The 7,404-nt window shown below is 41.0% G+C and overlaps 1 non-coding gene across 1 annotated transcript; it reads left to right on the plus strand.

The window, feature by feature from the left end:
- The first annotated feature begins 4,474 nt into the window (after positions 1-4,474).
- Positions 4,475-4,578, plus strand: LOC127483352 (small nucleolar RNA U13). Its single transcript, XR_007909546.2, has one exon. It is a non-coding gene; the product is annotated as a small nucleolar RNA U13 (small nucleolar RNA).
- The last annotated feature ends 2,826 nt before the right edge of the window (positions 4,579-7,404 follow it).

Below are 7,404 nucleotides of genomic sequence, written 5' to 3' on the forward strand. Positions count from 1 at the left end.
TGCAGCGCTGGCATCCCATATGGGCACCGGTTCTAGTCCCAGCTGCTCCTCTTCCAATCCAGCTCTCTGCTGTGGCCTGGGAAAGCAGTAGAAGATGGCTCAAGTCCTTGGAGCCATGCACCCACATGGGAGACCAGGAAGATGCTCGTGGATCCTGGCTTCAGATTGGTGCAGCTCCAGCTGTTGCAACCATCTGGGGAGTGAACCAACAGAAGAAAGACCTTTCTCTGTCTCTCCCTCTCACTGTCTGTAACTCTACCTCTCAAGTAAATAAATACAATCTTAAAAAAAAAAAGAACAGCCTGGTCTGGTACAAAAACAGAAGGAAAGACAAATGGAACAGAATAAAAATGTCAGAAATTAATCTAAGCACCTACAATCAACTTATCTTTGACAAAGGAACAAGAACAGTTTAACAAATGGTGCTGGGAAAACTGGATCTTCACATGCAGAAGTATGAAGCAAGACCCCTACCTTACACCTTTCACCAAAATCCACTCAAGACCTAAATCTATGAAACAATACCATCAAATTATTAAGGGAAACCCTTCAAGACATTGGCATAGGCAAAGATTATTGGGAATATCCCAGAGGCACAAGAAATCAAAGCCAAAATTAACAAATAGAATTACATCAAATTGAGAAGCTTCTGTACTGCAAAAGAAACATTCAGGAAAGTGATGAGGCAAATGACAGAATGGGAGAAATTATTTGCAAGCTACAAAACTGATAAAGGATTAACAACCAGAATATATAAGGAGATCAAGAAACTCCACAACAACAAAACAAACAACCCAGGAAAAAAATGAGTAAAGGACTTAAACAGGCTTTTTTTTTTTTGACAGGCATAGTTAGGCAGAGAGAGAGAGAGAAAGGTCTTCCTTCTGTTGGTTCACCCCCCCAAATGGCCCCTATGGCTGGCGCTGTGCCGATCCTAAGCCGGGAGCCAGGTGCTTCCTCCTGGTCTCCCATGTGGGTACAGGGCTCAAGCACTTGGGCCATCCTCCACTGCACTCCCAGGCCACAGCAGAGAGCTGGACTGGAAGAGAAACAGCCAGGGACAGAACCTGGTGCCTCAACTGGAACTAGAACCCCAGGTACCGGCGCCACAGGCAGATTAGCCAAGTGAGCTGCAGCACTGGCCAGAAATGAGTAAAGGACTTAAACAGGCATTTTTCAAAAGAGGAAATCCAAATGGCCAACAGACACATGAAAAAATTCTCAGGATCACTAGCCGTCAGGGAAATGAAAACCAAAACCACAATGAGGTTTCACCTCACCCCTGTTAGAATGACTTTTGTCAGAAATCAACAAACAACAAATGCTGGTGAGGATGTGGGGGAAAAGGTACCCTAATCCACTGTTGGTGAGAATCTAAACTGGTAAAGCCACTATGGAAGATAGTATGGAGATACCTCAGAAATCTGAATATAGACCTACCATATGACCCAGCCATTACACTCCTGGGAATTTACCCAAGGAAAATGAAATCAGCATATGAAAGAGTTATCTGTATCCCCATGTTTATTACAGCTCAATTCATAATAGCTAAGATATGAAATCAACCCAAATGTGCATCAGATGAAGACTACATAAAGAAATTATGAGATATGTACACAATGGAACAATATACAGTAATAAAAAAACTACAATCCAGTTGTTTGCAACAAAATGAATGAAACTGGAAAACATAATACTAGTGAAATAAGCCAGCCCCCATGCTCACTCAGACTTAGCCCTAATGGTAGAGCTAGAAATGTGCCTGGGGATTCCAATTCAATCCCATAAAAAGGTGGCATGTACCAATGCCACCTCACTAGTCAAAGTGGTCAGTTTCAGCTCATAATTGGTCATAATGGGAGGATTAAGTGTCAAAGGGATCACATAAACAAGACTGTGTCTGCTAGTAATAACTGATAGAATTAAAAAGGAGAGAATAATCCAACATGGGAAGCGGGATACATAGCAGACTCATAGAATGGCAGATGTCCTAAACAGCACTCTGGCCTCAGAATCAGCCCTTAAGCCATTCAGATCTGGCTAAAAAGCCCACAAGAGTATCTCAGGCATAGAAAGCCAAGACACTCTGGCAAAAAAAAAAAAAAAAACCTCAATGAAAGATTTCTGTGAATGAGATCCCAGCAGAAAGAACGGGCCATCAAAGAAGGAGGTACCTTTCTCTGAAGGGAGGAGAGAACTTCCACTTTGACTATGGCCTTGTCTAAATAAGATCAGAGTTGGTGAACTCAAGAGGCTTCTATAGCCTTGGCAGCTCAAGACAAGAGCCTTGGGTGATTATTGACGTCATAAATAAGAGTGTCAGCTGGCACCGTGGCTCACTTGGTTAATCCTCCACCTGCAGCGCCGGCATCCCATATTGGCACCGGTTCTAGTCTTGGTTGCTCCTCTTCCAGTCCAGCTCTCTGTTGTGGCCCGGGAGGGCAGTGGAGGATGGCCCAAGTGCTTGGACCCCTGCACCCGCATGGGAGACCAGAAAGAAGCACCTGGCTCCTGGCTTTGGATTGGCTCAGTGCCGGCCATAGCAGCCATTTGGGGAGTGGACCAATGAAAGGAAGACCTTTCTCTCTGTCTCTCTCACTGTCTCTAACTCTACATGTCAAATAAATAAAAATATAAGAGTGTCAATTGTTAAATCAACAATTGGAGTCACTGTGCAACTACTCCCCATGTAGGATCTCTGTCCTTAATGTGTTGTACTATGTGAATTAACGGAAAAACTACTATTCTAACAGTACTCTATACTTCGTGTGTCTGTGTGGGTGCAGTCTGTTGAAATCTTTACTTAGTTTATACTAAGTTGATCTTCTATATATAAAGATAATTGAAAATGAATCCTGATGAAGAATGGGATGGGAGAAGGTGTGGGAGATGGGATGGTTGCACGTGGGAGGGAGGTTATGGGGGGAAAAGCTGCTATAATCCAAAAGTTGTACTTTTGAAATTTATATTTATTAAATAAAAGTTGGAAAAAAAGAAATAAGCCAGCCCCAAAAGAACAATTACCGTATGTTCTCCCTGACCAGTGATTACTAATGGAGCATCTAAAAGACAGTCTCTAGACGTGAAATTGACACTTGGATAAGCAATGACTTTGAACAATCCTGTATTGACTATTGAGGAAGAATTTTTTTATATATATACTGTTTGTTGAACTCTTTACTTAACATAGAGTTAATAATATGAATATAAAGTTAATTGAAAATAGATCTCAGTAAAAAAATAAGAATGGTAATAGGAGAGTTAGGAGGAAGAGGGATAGGAGAGTGGGTGGAAGGGCAGGTACAGTGGGAAAAATTGCTATGTTCCTAAAGTTGTAATTATGAAATATATGAAGTTTGTACTCCTTAAATAAAAGGTTTCTTGGAAAAAAATAAAATAAAATATGTAATAAGTACACAATACTGCATAATTCATCCTTAGCAAAAAAGACAATTCTGTCCTTTGCAAAAACATGGATAACCCTGGAAGATTTTATGTTAGGTAAAATAAGCCAGCCACAAAAAAGACAAATATTGCATGAGCTCACTTGTACCTGGCATCTAAAGAAGCTGAACTCAAATGGAAAACAGAAAGGTAGTTACACAGAAATGAGGAAGAAGAGTTTGGCAAAGGCAGGGTCAGGCTGATGTTGGCCAAAGGACAGAAATATAGGAGCAATAAGTTTTAGAGATCTGTTACACATCATGGTGACTACCGTTAACAACAATATTTTGTATTCTTGAAAATCACCAAGAGAACAGATTTTAAGCATTCTCAGCACAAAAATATGTGAGGTAGTACATATGTTAATTAGCCCAGCATAGCCATTCCACAATGTATACACATTTCTAAACATCAATGTTTTCAACCATCTGCCTTTTTGTCAATTAAAAATTAATAACACATCTTCAGTCCGGCTCTCTGCTGTGGCCCGAGAGTGCGGTGGAGGATGGCCCGGGTCCTTGAGCCCTGCACCCGCATGGGAGACCAGGAGAGGCACCTGGCTCCTGGCTTCGGATCGGTGCAGTGCACCAGCCACAGCACACCGGCCGCGGTGGCCACTGGGGGGTGAACCAGCGGAAGAGGAAGACCTTTCTTTCTGTCTCTCTCTCTCTCACTGTCCAATCTGCCTGTCAAAAAAAAAAAAAGAATTAATAACACAGAGGCTGGCGGTGTGGGCACAGTAGGTTAAAGCCCCAGTCTGCAGTGCGGGCATCGCATATGGGCACCAGTTTGAGTCCCTGCTACTCCATTTACAATCCAGCTCCCTGCTAATGCACCTGGGAAAAGCAGAGGAAGATGGCCCAAGTGCTTGGGCCCTTGCACCCACGTGGAAGACCTGAAAGAAGTTCCAACTGTTGAGGCCATTTGGGGAGTGAACAAGCATATGGAAGACCTTTCTCTCTCTATCTCTCCCTCTCTCTGTAACTCTTTCAAATAAAGAAAATAAATCTGTAAAAAAGATTAATAACACATTCTTTTGTAGTGCTTAAGTGTGATGATTAGATTTTCATACTATCGTGTGAGAGGTGGCTTCCTCTATCCTTGTTACCACATCTGCATGTTACCCAACTGACAAATATCAGGGTGAAAAGGTGGGAAAAATGAATAATTTTTTAATATTTTTTGAAATTATGCCTTCATGTTTTACTATGAATAACATTCAACACAAATATCTAAGCAAATAATTTTTAAATTGCTTAGGAGTTAATATTTTTTATTCCAGGAAAAATAAAACGCCTGAATCACCAAGAAAGTAGTGTGAAAATCTATTTGTCTCATGTTGAGCATTTGTTATATATTTTCTTATTCTCTGAGAAAAAAAAAAAAGAGGAGACAGGCAAGGTTGTCCAATTAGACAAGTTTTTGTATTATACTTCACACTCAAATATAAACACTTCAACTATTGCTCTACACAAACAAAAATAAAACTATCTCTTTTATTGCTTTAGAACAGAATATTAAGACATTATTACAATCCAGCAATTCAGTTTCATGTATACCAAATACATGGTTGGAATACATTCTACTTGAAATTTTTAAAATGCTTTGTCACATTTCATCTTTACACGTCAGTTTAGCAGAATGATATTTTCTTTTAAATATCACTTAAGATCACTCAATTACAAGAGTAGCAGGAGAGAGCCCTTTAGTAATAGTATTGTTGAATATTGGAATGAAAATCCTTGAGCCCCTTGTCTTATGAAATAAGTCTTTTTGTGTGCATAAAATATGGTTTAACATTAAGCATTTTCTACCAAATGGGGGACAAATCCTAGAATAATCTTCATACAAAGTTATTTTAGGTGCCTAATGCCTGTAAAATTATAGTTGTGCCTTGTCCTAAAGTTGAGGGTCTTTCCACATTTTCAACAAAAACCCCGTTTTTCAGGGGCTTATAATTCAACTATAGAAATTTGCTTCAGGATGAAACTGAGAATACCCAATTCAGTCTGATCTAGTTATAACCAGCTGAAATAAAGACAGGAAGTTTGCGTTACATCTTTCTCCTTTGGCTATCTGGCTTTTAAGTTAAAAAAACACTTCCAGACATTTCTTCAGTTTCTCATTTTTCAAAAATCTCAATCTTTGGCAATTTTGAAATATAGCAAAAAGGATAAAAAGAAAATGTAATGAGTAATTAGTGTCTCAAGAGAAGGATAAAGGGTGCTGAATCTTTCGTGGCCAACCTACCCTCCAAAATCCAGGTAAGGTCAGTAGATATTGAAACTCATTACAACATAATGACATTTATTTATTTATAGTGAAGAGCTTTTATTGAATGAGAACAGAATACCAATTGAGGCCTTTAGCACAGAAAGTCATAGGAACATTTAACCATGACGTTGATCAACAAGGAGTAATGATCTAGATTTGAAAATGTTAAAACAATAGCATTAGCTTATTTCAAATAGTTGCTAGTTTCATTATGAATATATGAAACTACCATTTCCTAAAGAAAAGAGTTACCATATGATTAGATATAAATGCAGGTAAATATAAGAGATATTATTTGGGCAAACTCGAGCTTTCATGTATCTATTGTTATAATATTAAGTTCCGGGCCCAGTGGTGACCTATAAGGTTAAGCTGCCACCTGCAATGTAGTCATCCCATATGAGCTCCTGTTTAATCCTGGCTGAGTACTTCCGATCCAGCTCCCTGTAATGCACCTGGGAAAGCAACGGAAGATGGCCTAAGTACTTGAACCCCTGCCACCTACATGGAAGACCATGAAGAAGCCCCTGGCTTTTACCCATCTCAGCCCTGGCTGTTGTGGTCATTTGGGGAGTGAATCAATGGATGGAAAATCTGTCTCCATCTCTCTCTTCCTCTCTCTCTTTCTCAGTGTCTCCCCCTCTCTCTCTGTAACTCTGACTTTCAAATAAGCAAGTATTTTTTAAATAAATAAGAAATTTTAAATTAACTTCAGGAGAAGGTGTGCAACAATGGATTCTGTAAACTGTGAGAGTGAATAGGGGCCGGTGTTGTGGCGTAGAAGGTAGAGCCACCACCTGCAGTGCCGGCATCCCATATGGGCACCAGTTTGAGTCCCAGCTGCTCTACGTCTAATCCAGCTCTCTGCTATGGCCTGGAAAAGCAGTAGAAGATGACCCAAGTCCTTAGGCCCCTGTATCCATGTGGGAGACCCAGAAGCTGCTCCTGGCTCCTGGCTTCGGATCGGTGCAGCTCCAGCCATTGCAGCCATTTGGGTAGTGAACCAGTGGATGGAAGACCTCTCTCTCTCTGTGTCTCTGCCTCTCCTTAGCTCTCTGTATAACTTTGACTTTCAAATACATAAATAAATCTTTTTTTAAAAAAGAGTGAAAATACTTTCCTGGCACCTAAATTACTTTTTGACAGGGAAACAAATGTGTTCATTGCTTACTTTGGCTGTTAGATGCAGCAATACCCCTTCAGAGCAGTCTTCTCCTTCATTCACACATTGCCCAGGGTCTCCCATCTTCTGAAAATTCAGACTTTGCAGATACTGTCTCAACACCACCAAAAGTGTGCATAAAGTGGTCTTCTCATGCCTAGCAAAGAGCAGGGACCATGCCCAGCAAAGAGCAGGGACTTGAAATGCCCTGGCCGCTCTGCACCTCCCCTGCTTCCTGCACCCAGGTTTTGTCCATGCTCTAGAACAGGTTCTCCCGCTCTAGCTGCTCTGTGTGACCAGTACACTCTACTGATGATTCTGGCTCAGATCTGAGATGTTTAAGGTCAAGATCTGAGACAGAGGGCCAGTGTTTTGGCTGCTATATGCAGCACCAGCATCTCATATGGGCACTATTCAAGTCTCAGCTGCTCCACTTCAGATCCGGCTCTCTGCTGATGACCTGGGAGAGCAACAGAAGATGGTCTAGATCCTTGGGCACCTGCACTCATATGGGAGGCCCAGAA

The sequence above is a fragment of the Oryctolagus cuniculus genome, chromosome 8 (genome assembly GCF_964237555.1).
Source record: "Oryctolagus cuniculus chromosome 8, mOryCun1.1, whole genome shotgun sequence".
Lineage (NCBI taxonomy): Eukaryota > Metazoa > Chordata > Mammalia > Lagomorpha > Leporidae > Oryctolagus > Oryctolagus cuniculus.